Source organism: Lithobates pipiens, unplaced genomic scaffold (genome assembly GCF_037356315.1).
Source record: "Lithobates pipiens isolate NorthernLeopardFrog02 unplaced genomic scaffold, aLitPip1_a1.2 Scaffold_6, whole genome shotgun sequence".
Lineage (NCBI taxonomy): Eukaryota > Metazoa > Chordata > Amphibia > Anura > Ranidae > Lithobates > Lithobates pipiens.
In genome coordinates this window covers 2,107,497-2,129,611 of record NW_027507881.1, presented here as the reverse complement: position 1 = coordinate 2,129,611, position 22,115 = coordinate 2,107,497, and positions in this window count along the sequence as shown.

Genomic DNA, 22,115 nt, shown 5'->3' with positions numbered 1-22,115 from the left:
CAGTCTGCATGATCTCCATTCTTGGCTGCACGGAATAGTGCAAGGAATAGTTGTCATTAGTGTGGGGCAGAGGTCATTGACTCTCTGTCAGGCTGCTAGTGCTTCATCTGGTTGGTTTGTAACATTCCAGGGCTTGGCCTGCTGCTGGGGAGAGGGGCTGATCGCCCCAGCTTCCTCAAGCTGTGGAGGTCAGTAGGTGCTAGGCAGAGGACAGAGGCACTCTGCCCTCTTGCCAGCGATTCAGCTTCACTACATCAGTTTGTGGCTGGAAAGAGGTATCGACTGCCCCAGCTCCCTGGAACTCCAGGTAGGTGCTGGGCAGAGGTTGGTAGCACTCTTCCCTGTTGCCAGCACTTCTGGTGGGGACTCCACATCATCCTATTTGGCTAACCGTTGGGGCAGGAGGACGGCTTCCTCCTCTTCCAGACTGTGGATCTGATGCAGGGGAGGAAAAATGACCTCCATCTCTCCCAAACTCTGTATCCACCATTGGGGAGATAAGCTGGTTGCTTACTCTTCCATTCCCTTGTCTGGCTGCTGGGATAACATTTCTCTGTCACTGTGGAGTGAAGACAATTTCCCCCAGTCTGTCTGACTGCTGGAAAGGGAGGATGACAATCTCCTCTCCCTTCTCCCCTGGATCCTGATCTGCTGCTGGGAAATGACTCCCTCTTTCTCACCATGGCCCTCGGAACTGCCGTATATGTGGGGCAGAGGTCTTTGACCCTCTGTCCAGTTTGCCAGGGCTTCAGATGGAGAAGTTTCTTGTAACTCCACATCTGCTGCTGGCAGGAAATCCCATGTCTCTGTCAGTGTTGTGGGACAAAGGCTGACTGCCTCTTCTCTCAGGAAGGATGAATCTGTAATTGGTGCTGGGCAGAGCTCAGTGATATTCTGCCTCAATGCCACCTCTTCTGCTGGAAGCTCACTTGGTTGTTCTTCCTCAGCTGAAAAGTCGGTTAAATCACTAGTCTCAGGAATAGCTGAAAATCCAGGACACGGGTTGGCGGCACTTGGGCCCTGTGCCACAACACTTTGGCAGACAGGTGACTCATAATCCATAACATCCTCAGATGAAAACTCAATTAAATCCATACATTCTGTGATCTGTAGCTGGAGAGATTAGCCGACTGATTCATCTCCCATTACCTTTATCTGGCTGCTGGACAGACACATTCCTCCATCCAAGATCATCCCATGCAGAAACAGGATCATCAAGGTCAGTCAGTACTTGCTGTATCCACCATAAGACCTCCACATTACTATGCCACATTGATGAGTCTTCAGCTGGGATTTCAGAGTTGTCAGCTGGTATCTCCTGATAGTTCCAGGCAAAGGGTGCTCAGACCTGCTTCTGATCAGAATCTAGCAGCCATCTGTAGGTGATCTCCAGCTCCCATTCCTCATTGGCTAGAAACTCCAAAAGTGCCCTGAGAACTTCTGAGACAGTCAGCTTCAGTTCTCTGTATTCCAAGATTTCCTCCAAATGCCACTCCAAATCACTCCCAAAGTCAGGGTCCTCAGACAGCTTATCTAATAACAGCCCCAGACTGTCATAGCCAAAGCCTTCAATTGGGGTATTGTCTACTGTCCACTGGCACACTTGGACTATATACCAGCGGAGGAATCTGTAGCTCTCATCCAACTGCATCTCCGCCTGGACCAGCCTGGTTAATTCTTCTTTCCATTTTTTGTACGGTTGTTTCCCTAAAAACACCCTTTGCACTTCGTACTGTGACCAGTACCTTTCAGCGGACACAATCATACCATCCTAGCAGGGCTTGCTCTGACACTGTTCCTCTGTGCTGTATCTGCATCTCTCACAACCTCCTTCCAAATTCCTCTTCAAGGTGGAGGTTTGAATGTCCCAGACTGCAGGAAGCATCCCACTGCTTGCCACTAATGTAACAAAATTGTCCCCCACACTGCGCTTGAGTACTTACATCATATACCACTTCCTCCACTCTGAACATAGATATCAGATATTCTAGCTGCATATAGCAACCAAGAACTAGGCAGGGCTCATTTGGCTGCAAAGCTGGAACACGTTTATTTGAACAAACCAACACAGAATATATACACCACAGGAAGACACCCCCCTCCTGATCATATTACCCTAACAATACAAACTGTGCACAGGAATATTAGAACAACAGACATATATTATAAACATTACATTAATTAGCCACCTGGATGACTCAGAGGTTTCATTCCAGGTCAGACTTTCCAACTTCTACAATACTGAATACAGTGTACTGGACAATACACATTATTATAAACACAACCCACAATGGTTTTCTTTGTAGACAGACAAAATGTGAGTTAATTAGCACAATTAACAATGGGTGAAAGACCCTTAGGCCGCGTACACACGAGCGGACTTTTCAACATCCAAAGTCCGTCAGACCGAGTCCGTCAGACTATCCGATCGTGTGTGGGCTGCAACGGACTTTTGATTCACCAAAGTCTGACGGACTTTAGAATATGGAACATGCTTCAAATTTTCCCGACGGAACTCCGCCGGACCCGGTCCCCTTCGAAAAATCCGCTCGTGTGTATGCTACTCCGACGGACTAAAACCGACGCTAGGGCAGCTATTGGCTACTGGCTATGAACTTCCTTATTCGAGTCGGGTCGTACGTCATCACGTTCGAATCCGTCGGAGTTTAGTGTGATCGTGTGTGGCCAAGTCCGTTCGGCCGAAAAGTCTGTCAGAACTCCGTCGGAACTCCGTCGGAACTCCGTCGGAACTCCGGCGGAACTCCGGCGGAACTCCTTTGGAAGTCTGTCGGACATAAGTCCTCTCGTGTGTACGGGGCTTTAGGAGGCACACTAGACCTACTTGCAACATATGATATGAGTCCCATAGTGCTGAAAATGTGGCATCTAGGTCCTTAACATAGACCCCGGGCTTAGAGTCCCAGAGTCTGTGTGTCTTGGGGAGAGATGGCCTTGAATCCAAAATAACAATACCACTTCAAGGATCCCCCAGGCATACACCTTCCAAAGAGTAGTGTTACCTTAAATTCCAGGGCCCTTAGTCAGTGGGTAAGAGGCTTGCTCCCAGTCTTTTACAAAAGCCCCTGTCCTGGCTACGTCTGTCACATACACAATACAAGAACATAAAGAAGAGGATTACTGTGCAGCTGTGAAACATAATTTCCCACAACCAGACCATTCTATAGAAGACTTGGAAGTTTTAGTTCCTAAAAGGACTTTTTTTAAATACTCAGGAAATGAAAACCTTTAAACTTTGAATAATAATTCTGTATGCGGAAAAGGTAATGGTCTGAATATGGAGCACAGTATTTTAAATCACTACCACACATTTTTATGACAATTCTCATCCTCATGATTTTTCCACTGCTCCTCTGTACTGCTTGGATATGAGAAGAAGCAAGGGATTCTCCCAATATCTTGAAAATGTAACTCTTGTGCAAAAAAAAACAAAAAAAAAAACAGATGTACTCAACTGTGTTGTTGCAAGTGCACTAATATGGCTACAATTTCCTTCAACTTCTCTTCCCATAAAACACTTTTCAAGCCCGTCCTGCACCTCTGGCTCTATGCTTCTCCTCTTTGAAGCTCACTGTATTCCTCTATTTTCTCCCGTTTGTATGCACTGTGATTTATCAGCAACTGGTGTCAGTCTTCCTTGATGAATTTTCTGCCCAGCTACCTTATATTCTTTTATTTGAAATGCCCAATATTAGAGCTGCACAATTAATCGTCAAGAACCGTTATTGCGATCTTGACTAAAGTGTTTCACAATTCTTTCTTTGCAAATAATTCTCTCTGCTCTTCTGAAGGCACAGCCCTCAAAAGAAAGGAAGATAAAAACTAGGCAGTCCGCCAAGAATCAAAACATTCTTTATCAGTTGAACTTAAGTATAAATATTGTAAAAATTTGTCAATGGAATAGACTGTGTACGTGAAAAAAGTTGAACCACTTAAACACTAAACTTTTTTCTGATATTTGTTGGTTTCAAGTTTAAATCTTTCTTTTGGGTTAGAAAATGACTTAGTACCCCCAAACTATATAACCAGTAAAGTTAGGTCATTTTTTTTTTTGTATAATGTGAAAGATTTTACTTGGCAAGAATTGTGATTCTCATTTTGGCCATAATCGTGCAGCTCTACCCAATATCATGTTTGGTGACTTTAACATTCCTAATAATGTTTATAGCCCAGCTACTTCCCAACTCCTCAACCTCTCTTCCTCTGAACTAACTCAATATACACATACTTCTGCACTTCATGCAACTTCCCAAACACCCATTTACCTCTCTCTGACCATAATCTTATCAGTTTCTTACTCCCCGTATCTTTACTCCCCTATCCCTCCTAGAAGAAAACCTGCAGAACTCTTCACCACTTTAGCCCTACTCTTATCTACAATACAACAGACCACTTTTATAAGCCAAATAGGACTTATCCATCCAGAGAGTGCTCAGTGACAGTCCTCTATAGCCAGACTACCCTGGAACATTTTACTCAACATGGATGAGAACCCCTGAGTACTCAACAATGTCTTCAAACCGTCCCTTTTAAAGGGACCACAACTCAAATCTTCACCACTTTATCAGGGCTGACTGAGGGACCAGTGACGTGCTAGGAGTGAATTGAGGAGTGGTCTCTACCATGTCGGTAGGAAGCTCTGGACGTTTTTCTTTTCTATATGCCTATACTGTATTAAACAAATGTGAGTTTATATTTATTGGGTTTTATGGAATAACATTTTCTTGATTTTCATGATATTTGCGCAATGAGAATATCTCTTTTGTTTTCATACATGATCATCACGCTATTGATTTGGAGTACACCTGTTCAAATAAGGTTGGGCTGAGATGTATATGCGTATTATTTGGTGATGTTTATGGATGAGAGATCTTCTGTTGGATTGGTGAATCAGTCTAAGCCCCTGTACACACGGTCAGACATTCTGCCAACCAAATCCGTTGGATTTTGTCCGACGGATTTTGTCCTACGGATTGTGTCCGAAACTGTTGCATACACACAGTCGGACCAAGTTGTCGGAAAATCTGATCGTTCAGATGGCGCTATTTCGTTACGACGGGACTACGTTCAGGCTAGTAGCCAATAGCTTTGGTGTAGGAATTTGATCTGAGCATGCGTGGCACTTTGTCCGATCAAAATTCTCTACACATGATCGAAGTATGTCCGATCGGACCAGTTTGTCGGAAAATATTTCCAACAAGTTGGAAAATTGGGTCCGATGGATATTCTGACGGAAACAGTCCGATGCAGACCACACACAGTCGGATTATCCGACAAAACGGTCTGATAGGACACATTCCGTTGGAATCTCCGACCATGTGTACAAGGGCTAAGAAAAGGGAGGAACCCGGGACCTGACCATATGTTTATTTTGCTTTCTGTGCACAGTTTATGTACTGATGGTAAGAGGCAGTGTGATTGGGTGCTGGTGATGGTCTCCTTCTTTTATCACTCTGAAGAGCACAGATGGACTTTTTCAATCATAAGGACATCTCTTTAAGGCACTATATATGAACTTTTTTTTGTATTAATGTTTACCTTTCAAGCGCTACACCGAACCTTCTGAATGTATATAAAGTAACTGCAAATTTCTGATGCAGAAATAGTGTTTTTTTTTTCTTTTTACAGTCAGATGAATTCAGAAGGCCTGGGTAGAATCTGGCCATTGGTAATAATGGTGGTCATTCCACTCCAAAGTCTTGTATCTTCTTCTAGCTGCTCTCTGATGTTTAGTCAGGGTTGCTCCTAAATTTACCTACCAGGTATAACTACCTTGGCTAATTGTTAGGAATCAATTGATTACACTCTAAGTCTGTAATTGTTGTAGTTCTCTGTTTTGTCGCTAGGTGGCTGGGCACCTGGTGGCTTTACATATGAGAAGGGCAATGCAAAGTCAGATTATGGGTATATGGGGTATCCCAGCCAATGGTTTTCTTAAATCCCTTGACCTGCTGGGAGAACTTATATTCAGGTGGAGTCAGGTGATCAGTGTTCTGTGTCTGGGTGGACGTGTGTTGTATTACCTGGGCTGTTGGGCCGGAGTTTGGGCCTATCCCAAGCACATCTGGCTGCTGGGCTGTCTGAGAGCCTATCCAGAAATAAGAGAGCAGCGTAGAGTTGGGATTGCGGCTTGCGGTCTAGCCAGAGGTGACAGTTCTGCTGGCTGGAGAACTTATCATGGTCGAAGGTAGAGGTGAATCTGTTGCCACTAAGAGACCAACCATATTATTGCCGTGGACCACAGTGAATGGTTGAAGCAAGTACCGGAGCAGAATTCTCACCAACCGGGGATGGTGAAGAATCAGGAAATGTCAGCAGTGTATAGTCAGAGACCCAGCCAGCTAAGGTGACACTTGCAGAGCAGCCTTGTATGTCAAGCCAGGGACTGAGCAGGCCAGAGGGGTGAAGCTTGAGAGGTAACTTGAGTGCCAAGCTAGGGACCAGAGAGGCAGGGGTGACGCTTGAGGAAGATACTACCATGAAGATTGGAGGAGCTCAATGCATTCAGTGTCAGTGAATAATCTAGCCTAGTGAGAGAGACTGGGAGCTCAGTGCACCATTGCACCCACTATCCCTCACAACCCACCGCATACAGAAGGATGTTAGCTATCTCTGGCCCTGGAGGTTCTCATTAGACAAACGGAGGTCATAGAAATTGCTACATTCTGTACACAGGAGTCGGGGTCCTTTTATAAATGTTTTTGTCCCAGTCTGTGTGATGAGGAGGGGGGAGGTACTAGCAGTCAGTCACATTTAGCTGGACTTGCTCTGTAATGTAGAAGATGTTTTGTAGTTTATCCTCTTCTTCAGGTATAATGAGTGATGAGAACATATCCCGGCATTTATATCCACACATCTGGACCTGATACAGTGCCTTCATCTAATCACCATGGAATAAGTCAGGGACGATGTTGGCCGTCTATGAACAGGATGGGGGGAGGGGGTTAGGATTGGTCTGGAGATGGGCTTTAGGTTCAAAACTAGTATGTTTCTTGTATAAGTTCTGGATCAGCTTCCCCGGTGTAACTCACCTTGTCTCCTCTCCATGATATTAGCTCTGGTTCTAGTGTAAGTTGCTGACCCTCTGAAAGGGACCCATCAAAGTGACCCACAGGAATCCAATCAGTGATATTTCCACCTTTAATTCTTGTAATCCAATTTACAATTTCCATTGGGCTGGGAAGTTCTCCTTTATTATTAAAAATCATGACCTTGCCATTCGGATCCTTGTACTGGACGTCTTTTACATAACTGGACAGCTTAAAAAATGACAGAAATAATTATAGGTAACATGTATATCCACTTACAGACCGGAATATTTGCCCCCTTAATGATCAGTCCATTTTTTGTGATACGGCACTGCGTGGCTTTAACTGACAATTGCACGGTCATGCAACACTGTACACAAACAAAATTGACATCCTTTTTTCCCACAAAAAAGTTTTCCCACAAAGGTTTGCGCTATAAACACTAAAAAGAGTGACAATTTTGAAAAAAATATCCCAAAAATGTTTTAAAAATCAAATGACTTCATCAGCTTTACCAATATATATTTTTGGTAAAAAAAATCTCAATAACTGTATATTGATTGGTTTGTGCAAAAGTTTTAGATTAGAACATTTTTAGATTCATGACATTTTTATATATTTTTTTCTTTTACTAGTAATGGCTGTGCTCAGCGATTTTTAGCGGTATTGCGATATTGCAGGGGACAGATCAGACACTTTTGACACATTTTTGGGACCACTAACATTTATACAGCATAAATGTCACTGGCATTGGCAGGGAAGGGGTTAACACTAGGGGGCGTTTAAGAGATTAAACATGCTCCCTCGTTTGTATTTCTAACTGTGGGGGGAGGGGACTGACTAGAGGAGGAGACATATCATTGTTCCTAGCTAGTAGGCCCAGTCGATCTGTCTCTCCTCTCCTCACAAAACAGGGATTTGTGTGTTTACACACACTGGCTTAGACGGGGCAATGGACATTTTCAAAGAATAAAAATCACACACAGGATGGAATGGATGGACCTGGGTCTGTATTTCAACCTTTTAAACTATATAAACTATGAATGTCTTAACATTTGTGCAAGTGTAATGAATAATACTATAATGTTTGTAATATGTGTGTAATGGTATCTTTGTTGCCTTTCACTGGGCGAATGCAACATTCTCTAACATTTGGGAAACATCTGACCATGAAAGTTACAATTCATCAATAGAGAATATGGCCTAATATTATAGGCTGAGAGCATTGGACCAGCACAGATAATAATATGAGGAAGACCTCTGAACTATGTACATGGAGAATGGTCTGGAGAATGTGCATGGAAAAACAAATGGGTGTTCAGTCAGGATGAGATGGTCTGGTATAAACATTGGCTGTTTGGTCATTCAGACAAGTGGCCAAACTTTTGCCCATCCAACCTTCTTTTGGATTGGAGTCGATAATCTCATATAGAAGCAATATTTCTACAGATTCTATATATGACAACCTCCTGCTGTCAGTGATTCCTAAGGAAGTGCATGCTTGCTCCCGAGACATCCTTAGGAACCAATGACATGACTGGAAATCCCGGCCACATAAGAAAAAGGGTGGGGAAAGCAGTGACATCACTGCCCAATTATGCCGCGTACACAGGTAGCGGACTATCCGGCGGACTTAGTCCGGCGGACTTTCCGAACGGGCTACTTGCCCACACACGGCACTTTTTCAGCGGACTAATACAGCGTAATAAGTCCGCCGAACTATCCGCCGTACTTTTGAAATGAACGGACTCGCCCACACACGCGGAGGAAAGTCCGCTCATTTTGAGCACATCTCCAGGTACGCGAGGCCCGCGAAGGATGCGTCGCTGGCCCCGCCACCTGTTATGGACTTAAAGGGGAACCCTAATGCCGAAAAAAATCGGCGTGGGGTCCCCCCAGGTCCACATCAGACCCTTGTCTGAGCACGCTACCCGGCCGGCCAGGAAAGGGGGGGACAAGCGAGCGGCCCCCTCCTAAGCCGTACCAGGCCGCGTGCCCTCAACATGGGGGGTGCCTTGGGGAAGGGGGGGCGTGCGGCCCCCCACCCCAAAGCACCTTGTCCCCATGTTGATGAGGACAAGGGCCTCTACCCGACAACCCTTCTTCTAGCTCTTTTACAGGCGGTGGCCTGGTCTCCTGTCACTGCCGTCGCCGTCTTTTGTTCTTCTCTTCTTCTCTTCAGATGTTGCCTCGTCGCATCCTCCACTCACAATGGCACCGACGCGTGGCGACTTATATAGGGACATCACCGGATGATGTCCCTGCCCATTATGGTGTCACAGCCCCAGAGAATGCTGGGACTGTGACATCATAAAAGGCGGGGACATCATCCGGTGATGTCCCTATATAAGTCGCCGCGCATCGCATCGGTGCCATTGTGAGCGGAGCATGTGACGAGGCAACATCAGAAGAGATGAAGAGAAGAACAGAAGGCGGCAGCGGCAGCGACGGCGACGGCGGCGACAGACGACCGGGCCACCGCCTGTAAATGAGCTAGAAGAAGGCGCGGTGGCCCGGCAGAAGAACCGAAGAGGGGGACAAGACCCCCGAAGTCGGAAGAAGATGGCCGGTGGCGAGGAAGAAAGCCGCTAGTAAAAGAGATAGAAGAAGATAGCGGAGGAGTCCAGCGAGAAGACCCCCGAAGATGGAAGACCCCCGGAGCTGTGCAATAAACTATTTTAACCCATCTGTGTTGTGTTTTTTTGTACTTTTTTCACAGGTGAATGGGTAGGAGTACATTGTACCCCATACTCATTCACATAGGGTGGGGGGCCGGTATCCAGGGGCCCCCTTATTAAAGGGGGCTCCCGGATTCCGGTAAGCCCCCCGTTCGCAGACCCCGACAACCAACGGCCAGGGTTGTCAGGAAGAGGCCCTTGTCCTCATCAACATGGGGACAAGGTGCTTTGGGGTGGGGGGCTGTACAGCCCCCCTTCCCCAAGGCACCCCCCATGTTGAGGGCACGCGGCCTGGTACGGTTCAGGAGGGGGGAGCCGCTCGCTCATCCCCCCTTTCCTGGCCGGCCGGGTAGCGTGCTTGGACAAGGGTCTGATGTGGACCTGGGGGGACCCCACGCCGATATTTTCGGTGTTGGGGTTCCCCTTTAAGTCCATACCAGGTGACGGAGCCAGCGACGTCTCCTTCACGGGCCCCGCCTACCTGGAGACGTGCTCAAAATGAGCGGACTTTTCTCCGGGAAAGTCCGTTCATTTCAAAAGTACGGCGGACTGGCATATGCACGGCCGGATTGTCCGCCGAAATGCAAGTCCGGCGGGAAGATTGGAGTGCAAAACTACTTTCTAAGTCCGCCCTACTTTCAGGTAAAAAAAAGTTCGCCGGAGGCTGCACACGGGGGGATTGTCCGGTGGACTTGAGTTTGCCGGACTTTTCCACCCGATTCTTTGATCGTGTGTACGCGGCATTAGGGTCACTGCCCATATTTAAGCCTTTTTCATTTACGAGAAAATAGCCACTGTGATTCTGACCAACCCCTACAATCATCGACCAGGGTTGTGGGGAAGAGACCCTTGTTCTTATCAACAAGACATTGCCACCTTGTTGAAGGCATGTGGCCTGGTATGGTTCAGGGGGGAGGTGCCTTCTCATCCCCCCCCTTTCCTGGCCCGCCAGGCTGCATGCTTAGAATAAGGGTCTGGTATGGATTTTTAGGGAGACCTCCTACATTTTGTGTTTTGTTTTGTTGAGTTTCATCTTAAAATCAGAAAAAAAATGACAGAAAATTACATTTCACTGCCAGCTTCTCAAAAAACAAAAAAACAAAACAAACAGAAACTTTCAGCACTTTCTGGACATGATAGAGATGCACCCCTTTAAAGGTAAGATTAGGATACCCCCACCATGCTATTTTTACACCTCCTTGCCTCGTACCCTATAACCCAAGGACATGTAGTTCTGACAGCACCACTCCAAGGGTACTGTGTGTAAAGTCCAATCAGCTTCTACCTCTGGTACAGTTGCCAGTCCCAAAACGAGCAGATCCCTTTTATTACCACTGCTAAATGTGACAGCTTCCTCCTGGTTGTTAGAGAACTGGTACTTGTTGGCATCCTAACAACCAGTGACTCATCCCCTCCCAGCACATTCAGCTGCCAGCCAGGGTTTCTGGGGACTACTGACAGGTGAATAGTAAAATATACAGTAGCAGGGAAAAATAAAATGGCTTAGAATCCCCCCAAAATTCATTCCAGGCCCTTTAGTCTTGTCATGAATATTAAGTGGAACCCCACAAAAAAATAATGCAGTCTCCTTAAAATTTTACACCAGACCCTTATCCAAGCATGCACCCTAGGTGTCTAGGATGAGGGAGGTTGGGTAGTTGTCTGCCCCATTCTGAACCATACCAGGCCACTTGCCCTCAACATGGGGGTACCTTCTCAAGGGGGGGGGCAGTTGCCCACAATCATGGCCCAGTACTTGTGGGGGTCTGTGGGTGGGGGGGGCTTATCTGTCTCTTGACGACTCTTTAAAAATAAGGGGAAACAATGTATCTTCTAAAAAGCTATATTATAGTTGCCCGTTTTTATGTTTGTGCTTGAGGTTTGTTATTGAAAAATATAAAGTAATACACTTGGGGGCTAGGGATGAGCCGAACACCCCCTCAGTTCGGTTCGCACCAGAACTTTTGAACAGACCAAAAATTCATGGGAACTTTAGAACCCCATTCAAGTTTATGGGACTTGAACGTTTAAAATAAAAAGTGCTAATTTTAATGGCTAATATGCAAGATATTGTCCTAAAAAGGGTTTGGGGACCCGGATCCTGCCCCGAGGGACATGGGTCAATGCCTAAAATCTTTTTAAAAATGGCCATTTTTTCGGGAGCACTGATTTTAATGACAATTCAAGTGAAAAAAAAGTGAAATATTCCTTTAAATATCATGCCTGGGGGGGTGTCTATAGTATGCCTGTGAAGTTCCACGTGTTGTGTGTGTTAAGAACAGTCCCTGCACAAAATTACATTTAACAGAAAAAAAGTCATTTAAAACTGCTTGCAGTTTTAATGTAATATCTGGTTCCGGCAATTCGGATTAAAATCATTCAGAAAAATGGCATAGGTAGCCCCCCTGCCCATTACCCATACTAAAAAAAGGAAAGGAAAGGCGCGGTTTGTTGTGTTAAATAGAATCTGTTTGTAATTTTGAACTGATACATTTTAAAGTGTAGCTCCAGTCAAAAAATCTATTTTTAAGCTTTTTGGAAAACATAGGGAGGGGTTATCACCCCTGTATATTTTGTTTTGCCGTCCTTCCTTTTCATCTCACTCCCTGTTGTCTCCTTCCATTTGCAAGTAGGAGACATTTGTAAGTTGGATGTTTGAAAGTAGGGAAGAAATGGGGGGCCTAAGGTGTTGGCGTTGCCACAACACTGTAAGCCCCAAGTGACTCTTGCTATAGCGCCCTGCTGTGAACAATTATACCAAGAATTGTTATTACATGCCATTGTTGAACAGTGGTAGAAAAAGTGGGCCTTTGGTGGTTGTGGTGGTGGTGCTGGTGCCACAACACTATAAGTCCTCACAGTTTCTCTCGGTGGGCACAGGAACGGGCCCTGCTGTGAAATATTATATCAAGACAAAAACACCAAATGTAGATGAATGGTACCAACAGATTGATAAAACTGAAGAAATGGAAAGACTTATACATCAAGCTCATGACAGACTCTCTAAGTTCACCCACACATGGGCATGCTGGATACAATTCAGAACCTCCACAAAACATATCACCGCTAACTCTATACTCCCACTCTCAACTTAATCTAACAGTGTGATAGGTGGCTTCATGGAAACATCTAGGGTCTGTCTCCCCCCTTCATCCTTTTCCCATCCTTACTCTTTCTTTCACCTTACAAGATACTTAAAGATGACACTCTCACGTCTTTTTCTATCTCCTCACATACTATTTCTATACTCAAGCTATTGCCGACAATTGCCCCCCCCCTTCTTCTACCCTCCCGTCATGTTGGATATCACCTTAGCTCAATGTTAGCAAAGGTACGCAGACTGATATATAATGATAATGGGCATCAGAGATAGATGTATTATAACCCGTCAAGTCTTCTCATGAGCCTTTTTACTCAATCGACAGTTTTCCTCCGTCCACAGATAGTTCCCATTAGGGGTGGATGGATACGAAAGAGGCTTGATGTGATACTGAATGGTTTCCATTACATATACCTTGGATCCCTACCAATATCCGATGATACCTCTGACTGGGGTTCTCATCAGCATAGGTCATTTGCCACTAGACTTTGCCAACCCCGATGCGAGGAATTCACAGCAGATTATAACACAAGCCCCAGAGATTCTCTACTAACCCTATTGGTGACTAGAATGTTATCCTATTCTAGTTTGGAAGCCTACCTGAAAACCGAAAATGGATAAACCTTGTACACATCACAAATTGCAATAGAGCTCTTGTGTTTATACGGTCATTTGTTGATGTATTGTACTGTATTTACAATCTGTTTGTTGTATTGCAAAATCTTCAATAAACTTTTTGGATATATTATATCAATAATTGTGATTATATGCCCCTGTTAAACAGGGGCTGAAAAATTGGGCCTTAGGCACTGCTTGCTGGTGCCACAACACTACAACCTCTCCCAGATACTCTAGTTGGAGTGCAGGAATGAGCCCTGCTGCAAAGCATTGCATCAAAAGTTGTATTACATGCCCCTGTTAAACAGGGGCTTAAAAATTGGGCCTATACACTGCAACCTTTACCATATATGCTAGTTGGATTACAAGAATGAGCCCTGCTGCAGAGCATTGCATCAAAAATTGTAATTACATGCCCCTGTTAAACAGGGGCTGAAAAATTGGGCCTTAGGCACTGGTGCTGGTGCCATGACACTGCAACCTCTCCCAAATACTTTGGAGTGCAAGAATGAGCCCTGTTGCAAAGCAATGCATCAAAAATTGTAATTACACACCCCTGTTAAACAGGGGATGAAAAATTGGGCTGGTGGCATCACCCAGAACCAAAAATGTTCTTCTAAGATATCAGCAGAGGAGGAAGAGGATACACAGTCAACATAACAGGATAGTCACAGGATCAGCATAGGCAGTCTTGACGGGATGTAATATTTAAAAAAAAAAAATATTTGGTTACATCAGCTTCAGGTGCTTGGTAGCTGATGGTGATCCAAGACTGATTCATCTTTATGAAGGTCAGTCGATCAACCGAGTCGGTGGACAGGTGCACCCTGTGATTGATTACAAAGCCACCAGCAGCACTGAAAGTGCGTTCTGAAAGAATGCTGGATGCAGGACAGGCCAGTAGCTCAATTGCATACTGTGCAAGCTCTGGCCAGTGATCCATCCTCAAGACCCAGTAAGCCAGAGGATTTTCGGTGGGAAAGGTGTCCAAGTCTGACCTTGTCCCTAGGTATTCCTGCACCATGTAAATCAGACGCTGGCGACGGTTGCTGGAACCGATCATACCTTTGGGCTGCGGACTAAAAAATTGTCTTAACGCATCGATGAGACGTCCACCTTCACCACCGCTCCTTCTGGCCGAAGCCTCAGCAACACGTTGTCCAGGACCAGGAGTTTGTAACCTCCCAGTCTCTGGGAACGCGTTGCACAGACCTTTCTGCAAGGCCTCCCAGAGATGTCTCATCCTCTGCTCCCTCTGTGATGGCAAGATAAGGTTGGCAACCTTACCCTTGTACCGTGGATCAAGGAGAGTGGCCAGCCAGTAATGGTCCCTCTCCTTGATCCCAAGAATACGAGGATCCTTCCGTAGGCTTTGCAGGCTCAGGGAGGCCATGCAGCGTTGTCCCTGGCGTGGCGTCAACCACCTCTCAGCCTGCCCCTGCAGAGCTGACAAAATATTTGCCCCAGTGTGGCTCCTGTCCCCCAAACAAACCAGCTCAAGCACGGCATGGAATCGTTTTGCATGCGTACTTGCGTAGCCCCTTGAATGCCTATGGAGCACCGCTGGTTCTGAGGACAGAGCACTGGAAGAGGCCATGGAGGAAGAAGAAGAGGAGGGGGTGGAGGAGAGAGGCGTGTCACAACCAGCAGTAGCATTTTGGAGGTATGGTGGCGGAACAACCTCCAACACTACTGCACCTTGTCCTGCATCCTTCCCATCTGCCAGAAGAGTGATCCAATGGGCCGTGAAAGACAGGTAATGTCCCTGTCCATGCCTGCTGGACCATGATTCAGCAGTAATATGCACCTTACCACTGACCGCCCTGTCCAGCGAGGCAAGGACATTGCCTTCTACATGCCGGTAGAGAGCCGGAATCGCCTTCCATGAGAAAAAGTGGCATTTGGGGACCTACCACTGAGGAATCGCACATTGCACAAACTCACGGAAGGGGGCCGAGTCTACCAACTGAAAAGGCAGTAGTTGAAGTGCTAGCAATTTAGCCAAGCTAGCAGTCAACCGTTGGGCATGTGGATGGCTTGGAGTGAATTTCTTTCTACAGTCCAGCAGCTTGGGCAGGGAAATTTGCCTGCTACAATCGGAGGTGGGTGTACTGCTATCAGAGTGCCGCAAGCACTTGGCTGTGACACACCTAATTCTACACCTTCATTCCTCTCAGTGCAGGTTTCAAAGAGGACTGAAGGTCTAGTGGGGTTGGAGATCCCAGCTGATGAGGAGCAAGGAGAGGTCCGCTTTGTTCTTTGGTGTGGGTCTTTAAGGTACGCTTGCTAACGAGATGCATGGCAGGTCAACATATGTCTGGTCAAGCATGTGGTGCCCAAGTGGCTGATGTTTTGGCCACACGAGATGTGCTTGAGACATATGTTGCAAATAGCAGCAGTGCAATCTGATGCACTCATCTCAAAAAAGGCCATCACCAAAGAACTTTTGGAATATCATGCAGAGGCAGCGCCCTGCACAGGTGGAGCTCTGCGGTGTGATTCAGTCGGTGTGCTGCCCCTAAGCTGGCCCCTGGAGGGCATCCTGCCTCGTATGAGATGTGCCTCCTCCTCCTCTTCCTCCTCCTCCTCCTCCTCCTCTCTCCTACCAGGCACCCATGTGGAGTCAGTGACCTCATCATCCCCTCCCTCTTCATCACTGGAGCAAACCTGGCAGTATGCTGCAGCTTGTGGAACTGGCCATGCATCACAGTAAGGCTCCCATTCTCCATTCCCACACACCATTGTGAGGCAACCCACACATGACCGAGCTATCTTCCATCCCTGACCATGGTCTGTGGATCAATAAGAGGGTTATATACTTGTCACAAGTAGTAGCAAACGGGGAGGTTAGGTAATTTCAAACACTGAAAGACTGCTCCGCTCTACCCAACCATATGTTCTTCCACTACCTCCAACTCCGACATGCACTCAATACTAAATTCCAGGATTCCATCCCAACACTCCTCTAAGTAATACTATCGGTGGACATTATTACGGGTCAGGACCCCAAAAAACAAATCTCCTAAATATATAGTCACCTCATGTTTCCCACGGCTACTGCCACTACTTACCACCTGAAAAAAAATAAAAAAATAATTGGCCTTAATATGTGTGTATGTCAATGTTGTATGTGTTTGAAAGCGGGTCAGGACCTTACGGGGTAAGGACCATGCGAAGCCGCAGATGGACTCTGGTGGCAAGAAAGTGCCCTGAGGCGATTCAGTTCGCATAAGTAGTGCTATACAAGTCACTCATTCATTCATTCATTCATTCAGTCCCGTTGGGAGCCTGACCTGGGCGATGTGACGGATGAGGATTAGAAGGAGGCACTCACTACCTGTAAATATGTGTACTCTAAGCTCTCTGATCACCTCACATATCTCTAAATCCTCCATAGGTCGTACCTGATGCCCTATCGCCTATCTAAGTACCAGCCGGGGCAAAGCTCCAAATGCACTAGATGTGGAAACCTCAACGGCTCCTTCTACCACCTGCTATGGACCTGCCCATCCATTCAGGGGAACTGGATACAGGTCGTCCAGTTCCTCCATGATCACATGGGCTCTGAACTGACCCTATCCCCCCGTCAATGTATATTTGGGCTTCACTCTCTTTCTGAGGGGAAAAAAATACTTAAATACATTTTTTCAAGAAACATTATTCTTAGCCAGAATGCAAATTGCCAAGACATGGATGAGAGAGACACCCCCACTATACAGCAATGTATTAGAGCTGTAAACACTACCCTCCCCTATAAAAACTATTGTATCCACACAGGGGCTGCCCAAACAAATACCACAAAATCTGGGATAGGTGGCTGGAAAATGACTCTACCTGCAATGCAGAGGACTGAATCATACTCTACTTAACCACTTCAATACAGGGCACTTAAACCCCTTCCTGCCCAGACCAATTTTGAACTTTCAGCGCTGTCACACTTTGAATGACAATTGCGCGGTCATGCTACACTGTACCCAAATGAAATTTTTATCATTTTTTCCCACAAATAGAGCTTTCTTTTGGTGGTATTTGATCACCTCTACGGTTTTTATTTTTTGCGCTACAAATAAAAAAATACCGAAAATTTTGAAAAAACAAATGTTTTTTTTGTTTCAGTTTCAAAACTTTGTAAATAAGTACGTTTTCTCCTTCACTGATGGGCACTGATGGGGCTACACTGATGGGTACTGATAAGGCGGCACTGATGGGCACCAATGGGGCACCAATGAAGTGGCACTGATAGGCGGCACTGATGGGCGACACGGATGGGCGACACGGATGGGTGACACGGATGGGCGACACGGATGGGCGACACGGATGGGCAACACGGACGGACACTGATAGGTGGCACAAATTGGCACTGATAGCTGGCATGGATGGGCGGCACGGGTGGGCGGCACGGATGGGCATGGATAGGCGGCACAGGTGGGCATGGATAGGCGGCACAGGTGGGCACTCATAGGCGGCACATGTGGGCACTCAGGCGGCACAGGTGGGCACTCAGGCGGCACAGGTGGGCACTCATAGGCGGCACAGGTGGGCACTCATAGGCGGCACCGGTGTTATAGTAATGGATGCCAATCAGTGCCAAACAATAATGCATGCCAATCAGTGATGCCCATTGTGGGCACTGATTGGCATCCATTATGGGCACTGATTGGCACCCATTGTGCTGACTGGCATCCCTGGTGGTCTAGGGAGGATTATGGCCTTTATTACCTTTTCCCTGGTGGTCTAGTGGTGTCCCTGGTGGTCCAGTGTGGGCATCCTCGGGGGGGCTGTGCTGATAATCAATCAGCACAGACCCCCCCTGTCAGAGGAGCAGCCGATCGGCTCTCCTCTACTCGCGTCTGACAGACGCGAGTGAGGGAAAGCCGATCACCGGCTCTTCCCATTTACACTGTGATCAGCCGTGATTGGACACGGCTGATCACATGGTAAAGAGTCTCCGTTGGAGACTCTTTACCGAGATCGTAGTTGCCGGGTGTCAGACTGACACCCCGCAACAACGATCGCCGCGATGCGCGCCCCCGTCAATTCCCTATAGGGCGGGCGGCAAGTGGTTAAACACCCCCTCCCAGTAAGTAACGTATGCTTTTCTGCACTCTCCCCGTGGGTTTTCACCGCCATAGCACTCAGCAATGTACAACGTGAGGGAACCCTTACTGAGAATTGATAATTCACTATGTATGTCAACATGATTGTCCTGTGTGGAGTGCCTGTTGCACTTCTCATTCACATATCAATATATTTTCCGTGTTCAATTAAACTTTGTTTTGATCAAAAAAAAGGCTGTGGTTTGTGGCAAAACAATTAAAACATATTTTTGGGATACAAAGTACAGCAAGTATTCCCAGGTCCTGTTTAACTTTGGGGTTGATTTACTAAAACTGGAAAGGGCAAATTCTGATGCAGCTCAGCACAGAAACCAATCAAATTCCAGGTTTTTTTGTCAAAGCTTAATTGAACAAGCTAAACATAGAAGCAGATTGGCTACTGTGCACAGCTGCACCAGATTTGGCACTCTCTAGTTTTAGTAAATCAACCCTGCTGTCTCTTTAAAACACTGTTGGCAGTGGAAAGTTATGGGTATGAAATCAATGTGTCCCTCTGGGTACACCAGGTCCTTTACAATACCAGCAATCACCTGGCTTTCTGGAACAGAATGTGGATCATTTGGGGAGTATTGTCCTCTCATTTTAGGGCCTCAAGAAATGAGGCCATCAGTACATCAGGACTGATCAATTTAATAAATCCCATAGTGTGTAGACTTTACCCCAGACTAAATAATATACACTGATTTGGGTTATTTTTACCCCAAAAATATAGCAGAATACATGTTGGTCCAAATTTATGAAGAAATATTATTTATTTGCAAAATTTTGGTTTGGGATTCCCCTGTGGGGAAATTCCCATGCCGTTTTTATCAATGAACTTTTATGTGTATTGCGGACCGACAATTCATTGTAGCAGCGAGTAGTTTTAAATTAGTTTTTTGCCTTTAGAAATGTCATTTTGCTGTCAGACTGTTCTAAACATGGGAAACATGCGCCTCTTTACAGGCATACTATAGACACCCCCCAGGTATGAAATTTAAAGGAATATTACACTTTTATTTTTTTCTATTGCTTTCAACATACCAACAATCAATTGGATACTATATGTTCCCTGTGTATTTTTGCTGCATGCACATCGGTGGTGTTGGACGCTGCCTGTCTTATGGCTGTGCTGCTCTTTGTTACGTCCCGGGGTTGCGATGCGCACTGGATTTCCCCTCCGCCCGGTTCTGACGTAGGGCTGGCGGGGTCCACTGCGCATCGACGTCATGTTTCCAGCGCCGGAAGTTCGGCGTCCTCGTGGCGTACTTATACCGGCTGCTTGGTTGTAGATCCCTGACGATTGAAGGGCTCGGTCCGACGCTCGCGGCTGCCAAGCCTGGCTGGCATGGCGGGCAGCTGGTGATGCTTCCCTTGCCCTTCCCTGTATTGGCTACATGGTGTTGGGGGTAGGTCTAGGGCGGCGCCCTCTGCATGGGTTCTCTTCCCTGAGCAGGTTCCTATACTTAGGTCTTATCTTTCTTCTGCAGTCTTTTGCTACATTCCCCTTCAAACACTCACATTATGTTTTTTTACCTCCACTCAAGTATTCTTACGCACCCTTACATCTGTATTTCTTTTATTCTAGAACTATTCTTCCCTTTTTGCTACTTTTCTAATTTCACTCACCTGATCTCACTTTTGTAATTCTCATCACCTAAGTTTTTCCAACTCACATCCCTTTATCCAACCTTTCCTTGCACTTTTTATTATATTATTTTATGATTATTATTCATTTTTTCTTCCATATTCATTTTCATTCTCATTTTTTATTTTCATTCCTTTCCTCTTTCTTTTCTCAACACCACTTATTCTCCCCACATTCCCTTGTCACATTTAGATTTTTTGATTGTTTCACTTTTAGATGTTCCATCAGCACCCATCACTCCATTTTCAAACACTGAATCTGTGTCTCATTCTACACTTGGACCTGCTTGGGTTGCCATTCGTGCGTTTGGTTGTCGCTTTGATCCTGCCCCCTCAACCCCGGTCTGTGGCATCTATGGCTTGGCCTGACTACCGGTGTCCTGCACCACCTCTGCGCAGGTATATATGCAAATTTATGGATCAAGGATACATGTGGGTTTCTCCACATTGTATATTTCTCCAGCTTTTTCCCTAGATATTCCCAAATATGGTTGTTTTCTTTATCCATAGGCTACCTTCATGGTTCTGCTCCTGATGAGTGATAAAAAGGTCACGAAACGCGCAGAGCTGTCAACCCCCATGTTGTATACACATCTTTTAACAAAGAATGAACGTTCCATCTTTGATTTATTCCGATTTTTGTCTTTATTTATTTATAGGTGACACTTCAGAGTGCCACATATCCATAGATAACTGGTATTTATTTTATGTGAAGATTCTCATGTATGTACTATCAAGTCCTTGTTGGAATATATATTTTGATGAAATTCTAAATATTAATTTATGATTATGTGTAAAAATATGTGCAATATATGACTATTTGAACTTATTAAAGCCTGTTTTTTATCTAATCGGATTTTCTTGCTTCCCTGTGCCTCATTTAAAGTCCCGCCCGTTGCTCTCCCTTTTTTTCAAGAATTACACTTTTATTGTTTCACTTTAAGCATTATTAAAATCACTGCTCCCGAAAAAACTTCAGCTGTTAAAACTTTTTTTTGCATTGATACATGTCCCCCTGAAGCAGAACCCGGGTCCCCAAACACTTTTTATGACAATACCATGCATATAAGCCTTTAAAATTAGCACTTTTGATTACTCCCATAGACTTTTCAAGGGTGTTCCACGGATTTAGAATTTGCAGCGAACATCCAAAATTGTTCGTTGTTTGGGGAACTGGTGAAAAGCCAATGTTCGAGTTGAACATAAGTTTGACTCAAATATAAAGCTCATCCCTGATCAGCACAATCACAGTCCATTGATACTACAATTCTGTCTGCCACATTGGTTCTGATTCACAGATTTTTGTAAATAAATGACATGGCTGTTTGGGCGGAGATGATTTTAAATGTGGCTGCAGTTTTGGCATAGAGAAATCCCCTACCCACTGTCACGGGAGGGGGGTGAGGGAACATGTGCTGAAACATGTTACACCCTAAATTCTGATGTGCCATGTAACATGTTTCAAAAGGTGAACTTAACCTTTGGAACAGTGATTCTCAACCAGGGTTCCGTAAAACCCTAGGGTTCCTCCAAAGGTTGCTAGGGGTTCCTTCAGCATTGGGCAATTTCTGCCTCTCAGATAAGTTCCCACTGACTCCATTGATTTTTTTATCTATCTGTAAGGAGATAGTTCTTCCCAATGACCACAAGTGTAAGGATCATTCTACCCACTGACCATCACACTATTGCATCATAAGTTGTAGATTTCTAATTTTTATCAGGGGTTCCCCTAAGACCTGATAACTATTTCAAGGGTTCCTCTGTGCTCAACCGGTTGAGAAAGGCTGCTTTAGAGCATCACCTATGGAAAAGTGAAGGTACTAAAGTTTGTCACCATTTCAGAGGTGCCGATCATTTTAAGACTTGACATACTGACTATCTATTTATTCAATGCAATCTCATCTTTTATATTTTACCAAGTAATTGGGTA